At 43.4% G+C, this 12,073-nt stretch overlaps 1 protein-coding gene across 2 annotated transcripts in view; it reads right to left on the minus strand.

Annotated features, from left to right (window-relative positions):
* LOC115618977 (spindlin-Z) overlaps nt 1–12,073 on the minus strand; it is a 75,308-nt gene that overhangs the window by 62,982 nt on the left and 253 nt on the right. The gene's annotated exons all lie outside the window — the stretch shown is intronic.

Raw genomic sequence — 12,073 nt, forward strand, 5'->3', positions numbered from 1 at the left:
TAGAAATTTGAAGGGTCAGTGAAAAATACTTCTTTGAAGTCAAGTGTTGGTTGTAGAAAAGTAGTAGAGCTTTAGAAAAGAAATCAGAGCCCTGTAATAATGATAATTTAAATATTGTAGTAGACACCGAAATCATCAGCAAGGGCAAATGAGAAAACTTAAACTGCTTACTATACTTTGTTTTTTGAGTTTAGGGTTTTGGTTTTTTTCTTGCAAAAGATTAAATCCCCTCAGCATCACATCACCACATGTTATTTTCTGTTTATGTACAGGTCTTTCAGATTTTTGGTGGAAAGCAAGTAACATCCTGCATAATTAAAAAAAAAAGAGGGGGGCAAGGGAGGAATAGAGTTGTAAAACTGAAGTCCCTTCCCAGAAGGAGAGGAAAAAGCAGAGAACAGTGATCATGATACTGCTGGTGGGTTTTAAGAAGTGGAGGAGAAATGCAGAAAGACAAACAAGTGGCTCAGAAACTAATCCATATTTGCATATCCATGAAAATAAATGAGAAGCAGAAGATCTTAAAGAAGTATTTAAGAGGACTAATAACTGTTTTGAATTATTTAGTGAAAAGTTATTTACTGGACTATGGCAAAAAAAAAAAAAAAATGTACTTTCAGAGAACACCTGCATGAGTTTGTGAGTATATTATCGATTTTTGCTCAGAAATTAGTGAGACTGGTTTAAGCCAAGGAATTTATTTTAACTGAGCCGTGAAAAACAACCTGTAGCTCAGACAGTATTCAATGCTCATCCCCCTTTGCTAGAGTGTTTATTCAGAACACAAGATAGCTAGCATATTGAGAAAACAACAGTCCTCTTGTGAACTGGAGCAGTGTTTGATAGAATTTACCAACACCTAGAAGTAATTTACAGATGTGAGAATTAAGCAGAGAAAGAAGGTAATTTTGTTATTGTACTTCAAAAGATTATATAACTGGAAGGACTGCCTATGGACAGGCTTTGAGGAACTGCCTCTATGGACAAGCAAAATGCATACCTCAAACATTTAATTCCTCATCCTGTATTAGCAGAGAGGTGAAAAACTATGGCAAGAAGAAAGTTAAGACTAAGAATGAAGACCATCTTGGAATCTTTTTTCCCCCCCCCCACCATACCTTGCTTGTCCTACAGAAAAAGTGCATTCATTTCTTTCTTTGATAATAAACTTTTAGAAAAAAATCCTGCTTCTAAATTATTTTATTTATTGTACATGCAGCACAAATGGAAAAGAAATGGGAAAGTACATTCATCAAGATAGGACTTTAGAGTAAGAACTTTTGTCAGGGACAAGAGGTAGATCCTCCTCCTCTTAGCTTGGAAAAAAAAAAAATAAATAAATAAATCTTCGCAGAAAGCTTTATGTCTGACCCAAACTAGATTATGTCTTCTATTTCCTGAGACTTTGCGTAAATATAGGTAGTGGTAATTAAAAAAAAAAAAAATAAAAATATTAAAAAAAAAAAGTTGAGGTTGGGTTTTTTTTTTCTTTTGGAAATACCCATACTTATTTGCAGAGAGACAGATCAAATTATCTTCTAGTACTTCAAATAAGGTTGAGTCTACTGAAGTGCAGAGAAAAGGAGAAAACAGAAACCCAGAAAGGGAAAAAGTCAGGATCTCTGAAAGCAGTGTATCCCTTATAAACAGGTGAGGCTTTCTAGAAGTCTATCCTATAGATAAACAGAACACACAAAAACAGACACCTCTACATTTCATGGTGCGTTGGGTTTATGTGGCAAGAGGTCAAGGACTGCCCCGTGCCTGTCACAACCAGTTCCAGCCTGCTCAGCAACAGATCCACCACAGGCCAAAGCTGAACCAATCAGCAAAGCTGGTGGCACCTCTATGAAAACATATTTTAAAAATGGGAGAAGACACCAAAGGGAGAGGGTAGAAATGAACAAAAAGTAGTAAAAAACAGAGGGAACACCAAGGTCAGAATTGAGAGAGCTCCATGGCAGAGCAAATATCCCTGAAGGAACTGCAGTCTGCAGAGGACCCATGCCAGAACAGATATTCCTGAAAGGACTACAGCCTGTAGAGAACCCATGCCGGAACAGAGAAAAAGCGAGAAGGAACGAGCAGCAGAGAGAAGCTGCTATATGCTGACCATAACACCCCACCACCACCACACACTACATCACTGAAGGGACTGAGCGTAACTTGCAGGCATAACAAAGGGCAAGGAGAAGAGTCTGGAATGAAGCTCAGTCTGGGAAAATGGGGAGGAAAAGTGTTTTCCCTAAGCATGCTCTCCATAAGTCTAATGTTTGTTTTGTTTCAATTTCCCAATACCTAAATTAGTAATTTTTATATTTATTTTTATATATATATAAAAATTGGCAGTAAATTAAATTCCCCAAGTTAAGTCTGTTTTGTCTGTGACAGTTAATTGGTAAGTTATCTCCCTGCCTTTACCTTGACCCACAAGCTTCCTTGCTCCTGTTCTTCCTATTTTCTCCCTCCATCCTGCTGGGGGAGGGGGTGAAAGAGTAGCTGGGCGAGAGTTTGGCTGTCAGCCAGGGCCAACCCACCACATCCCTGTTTCATATTTAAACTTGCTCCATCCAAACAGTCTCACAGAATTGTGGTTAGAAGCCTCAGTATGGCTGACAACTAGGATGTTTATTCACAGCAAAGAATCCTGTCCCAAGTCATTACCATTTAAAAATGTACTTTTCATCCAACATTGATAAAGCTACATCTCTAATCATATGAAATAAGATAAGCTTGCCTCATCATCCTCTCTGTACAAGCCAACACTGCTATAACTGAGAGTAGGAGTGAATACCACCCCCCCCCCACACACACACACACACTTTAAACAAGTGAACTGTTAGGACAGCACAGGCTGGGATCTACCCAACTAGAGAGCAGCTCTGTGGAAAGGAACCCGGGGGTCCTGGTGGACAACAGGATTGATATAAGCAAACAGTGTGCTGCTGCAGAGAATGCTGGGTTACATCAACAAGGGCATTGCCAGCAGAGATAAAGATGTCATTATCCTACTCGGCGCTTGTCAGGCCACACCTGGAATACTGTGTTCAGTTTTGGTCCCCACTATACAAAAAAAGATGTGGACAGGCTGAAGAGGGTCCAGAGAGGGCCACAAAGATGATCAAAGGACTGGGAAGCCTGCCATTTGAGCAAAGGCTGAGAGAACTGGGTTTGTTCAGTCTTGAGAAAAGAAGGCTCAGGGGACACCTCATCACCATGTTCCAGTATTTAAAAGGTGGCTACAAAGAAGATGGGGACACCCTTTTTACAAGGAGTCACATGGAAAAGATGAGGGGCAATGTGCATGAGTTACTCCTCGGAGATTCCGACTGGACACAAGAGGAAAATTTTTCACAATGAGAACAATCAGCCATTGGAATAATCTCCCCAGGGAAGTGGTGGATTCCCCAACATTGAATACTTTAAAGATTCAGCTGGACAGAGTGCTGGGCCATCTCACCTAGACTGTACTTTTGCCAAAAAAAGGTTGGACCAAATGATCCTTGAGGTCCCTTCCAACCTGGTATTCTATGATAAGTACCCAATGGTCTTCAGTTTCCAAATATGTCAAACACCTGCATACTCCCTAACTCTAAAAGCATTTAAGAGTCAGATTTTTTTAAAAGTATTTGCACCACACAAGAGACAGAATTTTCTGTTGTTTTTTGAAGATACTCCTGTCAGAAGGAACAGGATAGGCAAACAACCATCCAGAAGTATTCAGATGTAGCTGTCTTTCGAGTACAAGATGTATTAGACAAACTACACCCTCCAAGCCTTGTTTTCATTATTTGTGTAATTCCTAGAAAATTAAGAGAGACTTTACTCTCCAAACATTTTACAATTCAAGCTGAAGACCATATATAAGTTACAGACATACAGAAGAACAGACAAAATGCTCATCAGTATGATAGGTAGCTATCTAAGCATACCAGAGACCTAAGCACTGTACTGAATTTTAGTAGACATGTTTGACACAGCATTTAAAAAAAGTCAGAAAAAAAAAAAATTAACATAAATGTGTTGTGGGCAAAAACAGTTTACTGATTTTCATGGAATTTCAATAATTTTAATTAATTAGAATCATAGAATGGTTTGGGTTGGAAAGGACCTTAAGATCATCTAGTTCCAACCCCCCCGCCATGGGCAGGGACGCCTCACACTAGACCATGTCACCCAAATTAATCATCAATTAAAAACTTCTAATTACCAATTTTGTTACTGAAACTTTAAAAAAACCAAACAAAAAAAACCCCCATACTCTCAGAAATCACAGAATGGTTCAGAATGGAAGGGACCTCTGGAGGTCATCTGGTTCAATATCCCTGCTCAAACAGGGACACCTAGAGCCAGTTGCCCAGCACTATGTGCAGATGGATTTTGAGTATCTCCAATGAGACTCCATCATCTCTCTGAGCAACCTGTTCCAGTGCTCTGTCACCCTCACAGTAAAAATAGGTTTTCCTTATGTTCAAATGGAACCTCCTGTGTTTCATTATGTGCTCATTGCCTCTTGTCTTGTCACTGGGCACCACTGGAAAGAGCCTGGCTCACTCTTCATTACAGCCTCTCTTCAGGTATTTTTATACATTAATAAGATTCCCCCTGAGCCTTCTCTATGCTAAACATTCCCAGCTCTCTTAGCCTTTCCTCATAGGAGTGATGCTCTAGTCCCTTAACCATCTTCACAGCCCTTCACTGGACTTTCTCGAGTATGTCCATGCCTCTCTTGTACTGGGAAGCCCAAAACTGGACAAGGGAGTCCAGGTGTGGCCTCACCAGTGCTGAATAGACCTCATAGCAGCCTTCCAGTATCTGAAGGGGGCCTATAAGGATGCTGGGGAGGGACTCTTCCTTAGGGACTGTAGTGGTAGGACAAGGGGTAATGGCTTCAAACTTAAACAGGGGAAGTTTAGATATAAGGAAGAAGTTCTTTACAGTGAGGGTGGTGAGGCACAGGAATGGGTTGCCCAGGGAGGTTGTGGATGCTCCATCCCTGGCAGTGTTCAAGGCCAGGTTGGACAGAGCCTTGGACCACATGGTTTAGGGCAAGGTATCCCTGCCCATGGCAGGCTGGTTGGAACTAGATGATCTTAAGGTCCTTTCCAACCCTTACTATTCTATGATTCTATGAATATAAGGGAAGGATCGCCTTCCTTGACATGTTGGCAATGCTTTGCCTAATGCAGCCCAGGATACCATTAGTCATCTTTGCCACAAGGGCACATTGCTGGCTCATGTTCAACCTGGTGTCCACCAGGAACCCCAGGTCCTTTTCTTCAAAGCTGCTTTCCAGATGGGTGGCCCCCATCATGTACTGGTGCATAGGACTGTTCCTCCCCAGGAGCAGGACTTGGTACTTCCCCTTGTTGAACTGCATGAGGTTCCTGACAGACCATTTCTCCTGCCTGTTCAGGTCCCTCTGGGTGGTAGCACAACCCTCTAGTGTATCAGTCACTACTCCCTTGCTGAGGGTATACTCTGTCCTATCATTCAGGTCATTAAGGAAAATTTTGAACAGGACTGGACCCAGTACTGACCCCTGGCGTACACCACTAGTTACTGGTCTCCATCTAGACTTTGTGCCACTGATCACCACCCTCTGGGTTCAGCCATTCAGCCAGTTTTCAATCTACCTCATCATTCCTAGCCTCTGCAAAATTTCTCCTTCCCCCTATTCATTATCCAAACCCATCACCACACATAAAACAGTCCTGAATCCCGAGTTCCCTATGTAACTTTGGGTGTAGCCTATTAAGATGACAGTTCCCTCTGAATGTGTACCTCAAACACCAGAGCAAAGAGGAGACAGAAGACTGTTGGAACAGGAGAGCAGGAGCTCGAGTGGTGGCCTGAGCAGGGGCCGAGAGGTCTGACTCTAAAAGGACTGCTACCAGTAGAGGAACCACCACACACTGTTTCAGAGAAGACTCTGAAAACAAATGAGAGATCAACCAGTAACCTTAAACATAACAACACATTTTATTGGAGCTCTTTCATCCTAAACTGTTTCCAAACTTGCAGATACAAGCAGTCTTAAACTTAAGCAGACAGATTGGCTCCCCAGAACTCTGACAATAAATCAAACAAACAAAAAATTCCAAAAAGGAACTAGCCAGGTTGCCACACGCCACTGATCACTCCCAGGAAATGGAACTGTAGGGATTGAATCCAAGGCACTTCAATTAAAGTAGCTGGCACTGTTAGTACAAGGGGACTATCAGCTACAACGTGGTCAAAGAATAGGATCTGCATACAGCTATACCAGAAGTGACAGTGAAAATAAAGAGATTACTTCAAAGATGGCAAGTGGACTCAACAACTAGTCACAATGATTAAAATGTTCTCACTATAAATAGCTAATAAGTCATCCATGTAAGAACAACTGGAATATTGGTAAACAAAGAGATAAAGTTATCCTCTGTTCCAGCTACCACCTGCAACTGAAAGTGTAAAGCTTAGCAGCTCATCTGCATGTTAAGCTTTGTTGAAATTCATAGAGCTACTCTTAATTTTAAGATCTACTCTCACCACTGTCTACCTGTAAATGTTTACAGTACACTAACTCTTGTTTTACAAATATATCTCCAAGAAAATCCCATCATAAAAGGTAATTTAACAGTACATCTCAATCACCTTGCAATAACTGCAAATAGTAGAATGCAATTAGGTAACATTTAAATCTAATATAGTCACCACAGTTAATGACAACATTTTAAAATGGTTCCACAACCTGGTGAAATACATACAATAAAGTTTCCAAGCAAGCAAGTCAAACAAGGCCTCACATAACATGGATTTACAGCAGTTTTACAACATACATTACACAAAAGAAATATAAAAAGACAATCTCCAATGGTAGAAACATTCTCCTCAACCTCTCTGATAGCCAAATCAGTTCACCTCCTGAATTCTGCATGCCATCACCAAAATCACATTTTAGATTAAGACAAAGTTAAATCCAACCACTGTCATGTGCTGAAAATAGTAATAAGTACTGTATATTATTCAATTAAATAATTTCACCATTACTTGAAAATTACATTAGTGATCCCAGGCCCATTTTTCACTGCTCATAGATAAAATACAAATTAGTTAACTAATTTGTTTTAGTTAACAATAGTTAAAGAGTAACTGAGTGCTGCACAGTCCACTGACTTTTTCATCTAGAAGTATTACAGTTTGCTTAAGAGCCATGATGTGAATATAGATTCCAAAATGCAATTTGGATGATTCCACTTAAGTTTTACATTGTGGTAAACTCAATACTATAATTTAATTTCTCCTCCAGTTAATCAAGACTTGTTAATGGAGGGTGGAAAAAGTGGAAGAAAAAAACCCACAGATTAAAGAAATTATTAATATATGATACTTAATTCTAGCATTAACATGCAGTAACTACTTGATCTCAATAAACCACTATGATTATGCTATGCCGGTGCTTCTCCACTAGAAGCTTACAAAGTAAAGTAACCAAAGAAAAGTTAGGACATTACTTTAGGGCACTGCTCTGATAGAAGTCCTGAATCATAGAATCAACTAAGTTGGAAAAGATCTTTAAGATCATCAAGTCCAACCATTACCCCAGGACTGCCAAGACCACCACTAAACCATGTCACTGAGGGCCTCATCTACACGGTTTTTGAACACTTCCAGGGACGGTGATTCCACCACTTTCCTGGGAAGCCTGTTCCAATGCCTGAGCGCCCTCTCTGTGAAGAAATTTTTCCTAATATCCAATCTAAACCTCGCTTGGTGCAGCTTGAAGCCATTACCTCTTGTCCTATGGCTTGTTACTTGGGAGAAGAGACCAACCCCCACCTCACTACAACCTCCTTTTAGGTAGTTGTAGAGCGCAATAAGGTCCCCCCGAGCCTTCTCCAGGCTAAACAACTCCAGTTCCCTCAGCCATTCCTCATAAGACTTGTGCTCCAGACCCTTCACCAGCTTTGTTGCCCTTCACTGGACCTGCTCCAGCACCTCAATGTCTTTCTCGTAGTGAGGGGCCCAGAACTGAACACAATACTCGAGGCGCGGCCTCACCAGTGCCGAGTACAGGGGAATGATCACTTCCCTGGCCCTGATGGCTACGCTATTTCTGATACAAGTCAGGATGCCATTGGCCTTCTTGGCTGCCTGGGCACACTGCTGGCTCATGTTCAGCCAGCCATCAATCAACACCCCCAGTTCCTTTTTGGCCAAGCAGCTTTCCAGCCACTCTTCCCCAAGCCTGTAGCATTGCATGGGGATTTTGTGACACAAATGCAAGACCCAGCACTTTGCCTTACTGAACCTCATACCATTGGCCACAGCCCATTGATCCAGCCTGTCCAGATCCCTCTGCAGAGCCTTCCTATCCTCCAGCAGATCAACACCCCCAACCAACTTGATGTTGTCTGCAAATATACTGAGGGTGCACTCGATCCCCTCATCCAGATCATCACGAAAGATATTAAACAACACCGGCCCTAACACCAAGCCCTGAGGGACACCACTAGCGACCAGTCGACAACTAGATGCGAAACCATTTACCACCACTCTTTGGGCTCGGCCATCCAGCCAGTTTCCAACCCAGTGAAGAATCCTCCTATCCAGGCCATGAGCAGCCAGGTTCTCCAGGAGAATGCTGTGGGGCACAGTATCAAATGCTTTACTAAGGTTCAAATAGACAATGTCTACAGCTGTTCCCTCATCAACCAGGCAGATCACCTTGTAATAGAAGAAGATCAGGTTGGTCAAGCAGGACCTGCCCTTCATGAACCCGTGCTGACTGGGCCTGACCCCCCCTGTTTTCCCACATGTGCTGTATGCTCTCACTTAGGATCAACTGCTCCATGACCTTCCCTGGCACTGAAGTCAGGCTGACAGGCCTGTAGTTCCCAGGGTCCTCCTTCCTGCCTTTTTTATAGAGAGGTGTCACGTTGGTCAAACTCCAGTCCTCTGGGACCTGCCCACTAGACCAAGACTGCTGATAAATGATGGAGAGCGGCTTGGTGAGATCCTCCACCAGCTCCTTCAGCACTCTTGGGTATAACCCATTCGGCCCCATAGACTTGTATACATCTAAGTGGAGGAGGAGGTCACTAACCATTTCTTCCTGAATTATGGGGACTTCAGTCAGCTCCCCATCTCCATCATGCAACTCAAGGAACAGAGTACCCTGAGGATGGCTGGTGTGACTATTAAAGACTGAGGCAAAGGCAGCATTAAGTACCTCAGCCTTTGCCTCATCCTTAGTCACTAGGTTTCCCCTAGTATCCAGTAGAGGATGGAGGTTCTCCTTGGCCCTCCTTTTATTGCTAATATATTTGAAAATGTACTTTTTATTATCTTTCATGGCAGTGGCCAGATTTAGTTCCATCTGTGCCTTCACCTTTCTGACTTTCTCCCTACATAACCTAACAACATCCTTATACTTCTCATGGGGTAACTGTCCTTTCTTCCATAGGTGATAAATTCTCCTCTTTTTTCCCCCAAGTTCCAGCAATATCTCCTTGTTCAGCCAGGCTGGTCTTCTTCCCACCAGTTTGATTTTTGGCACATAGGGACTGCCTGCTCCTGCGCCTTAAGGATTTCATTCTTCAAGAGCATCCAGCCTTCCTGGACCCCTTCATCCTTCAGTAATGCTTCCCAAGGTGTTCTGCCAACCAGTGTCCTGAATAGGCCAAAGTCAGCCCTCTAAGTCTAAGGTGGAGGTTTTGCTAACCTTCTTCCTGACTTCTCCAAGGACTGAAAATTCAATCATTTTGTGATTGCTTTGCCCAAGACAGCCTCCAACCATCACACCACCCACCAGTCCTTCTCTGTGAACAGCCGGTCTAGCCAGGCATCTCCCCTAGTTGGCTCACTAACCAGCTGTGTTACAAAGTTATCTTCCACACCCTTTAAGAACCTCCTGGATTGTTTCTTTGCTGTATTGTACTTCCAGCAGACATCTGGTAGGTTGAAGTCCCCCATGAGAACAAGGGCAAGCGATCGTGAAACTTCTCCCAGTTGTTTGAAGAACACTTCATCTGTAGCTTCATCCTGGCTGGGCGGTCTATAACAGACACCAGGATATCTGCTTGATCAGGGCGAAGGCCAACCTTCACCCACAAACTTTCAGCCTTCTCACTCATAATATTGAGTTCAAGGCAGTCAATGCACTCCCTGACTCCTGGCTATCAATGTGTACATGCTTTGATTAAAGACTCTGTTTTTAAACATAATCTTTGAAACATTTACTCTGAGTTACGGTAACATATGCTTAGAAAGCATCAGAAAGTATCACATCCTTTGCACCTTGAGCATTAACCCTTAAATTAAAGCCTAGATATGTGGTTCCCCAGCAGATCATTTTAGATGTGCCCAAGAAATACAAACATTATTTTTACTTTATATCATTAAAAAACCCCAAACCAAAAAACAAAGCACACCACCACCACCAAAACCCCCACAATAAAATATAAGCTATTTTCATCGATGGGGGTACTCTGGATAACCGAGGTTGGGAGGTGCTGAACTGAACATTTGTTTTGTGTTAGGAGAGAACAGAAACATGCTGTCTTGTAGTTCAGTATCGCACTTCAGTTCATGATGCTATTACCTTTTCTTTTTTAAGAACAGAAAAAACCCTGCTCCTTTTAACAACAAAAAATCCCACACTTCCGTTTGTGCTATTGTCATCACAAGAGCAAATTAATCTGTGACAAAAAACTAGCAACACAAAGAGATCCAGCAAGTGTTAATTCCAGTTTGATATCACGTGATCTGTGGAGCTATTTAAGATACTGACAAGGAGATACAGAGAACGCCAAGAACCCATAAAAAAACCCCTATACTATGGTTTTTCACTATACAATGCCTATTCGAACATAACTAGTTCAGGTCTTTTTTATAAGACTCTGCCGAGTTGATACCTTATACCGAACTACATCCTAAAATGAAAGAAAAGGCACTAGATCATTTTGCAAGCATAATACAGTATTTCTTCTCCGCCAGCACTTCGGTGCACCAGCCCCCTCCCCCAAAGAGATACACGCATTCCAATCAAGCATTCCAATCAAGCCTCTCTCAGCAGGGCTCAGCCAGTTCTCCCCCCTCCATCCCTCCTTCCAAACTCCCTCTGATTTTAGGTTTCATTTTGTTGTAAACAGCAAAACGAAAGGAGAAAGCCTCCAAAGCGAGGATCCTTACCCTTGAAATCCCGCCATGCACCCAATAAGGGTGATTTTTTTTTTTTTTTTAATGGGAGAAAGGGGAAGAAACAAAAGCCTAAAATGGAGGAGAGGCTAAGCGGCACAGACAGAAGGAGAAAGAGGAGAGTCTAGTGAAGGAGCAGTGCGACCGTCAGCCATGTTGTGTGTGTTGGTCCAGTATTTACAAACCTGCAGCTGCAGCAGCGTTTTGAGTCTGGGAGAAAGGGGAAAGAAAGATGAAGAGGGAGGAGAGAGGGAATGGAGGGAGGAGGGGAAAGCGGCAGCAGCAGACAAAGGAACCCAGCAAAGCGCGAGCAGAGCGCGCGCATATACACACGCACTCCGAGTATCCCAGACAGCAGCAGTGGCGTGTGTAACCGCAGCTCTCCCAGCTCCAGCCTTTAGCTACTGCAGCGCGGCCGAGCCCCGCCACTGCTCTCGCATCCTCTTCACCCCATTTTCTCGGGAGAGGAGCGGACGGATGACAGGGCAGAGGCACATCTCCACCTCTCCCAACGTGCGCTATCGAAAGGCTTATCTGCTGGGAGCCCCTCGGTGGGCCCCAGCCCACAGTACAATAGCTCCACAGAGAGAAGCAGAGGTGCAGCTGCGACCCCTCCCCTCCAGCAAGGGACTATGTGGAGGTGGGGTAGATACCGAGAGGGACCGTGCCAAAGGAAGACAGCAGTGCCCCGGAGCCCGGCAGAATGGGGGTTGGCAAGGAGCCGGTGCGCTATGTGGGAAGGGAAAATAGAAACGGCAACACAAGCCCGAGGGTCCCCACTCTCGTCCGCCTCTCACGGCGTGCGGGCGGGCCCCTGAGGCAGGCAGTGAAGAAGAAAGGGTAACTGAGACGGAGCGCTGCAAGCATATAAATAACGTCAGCCTCGGGGGAG

The sequence above is a fragment of the Strigops habroptila genome, chromosome W (assembly GCF_004027225.2).
Source record: "Strigops habroptila isolate Jane chromosome W, bStrHab1.2.pri, whole genome shotgun sequence".
NCBI lineage: Eukaryota > Metazoa > Chordata > Aves > Psittaciformes > Psittacidae > Strigops > Strigops habroptila.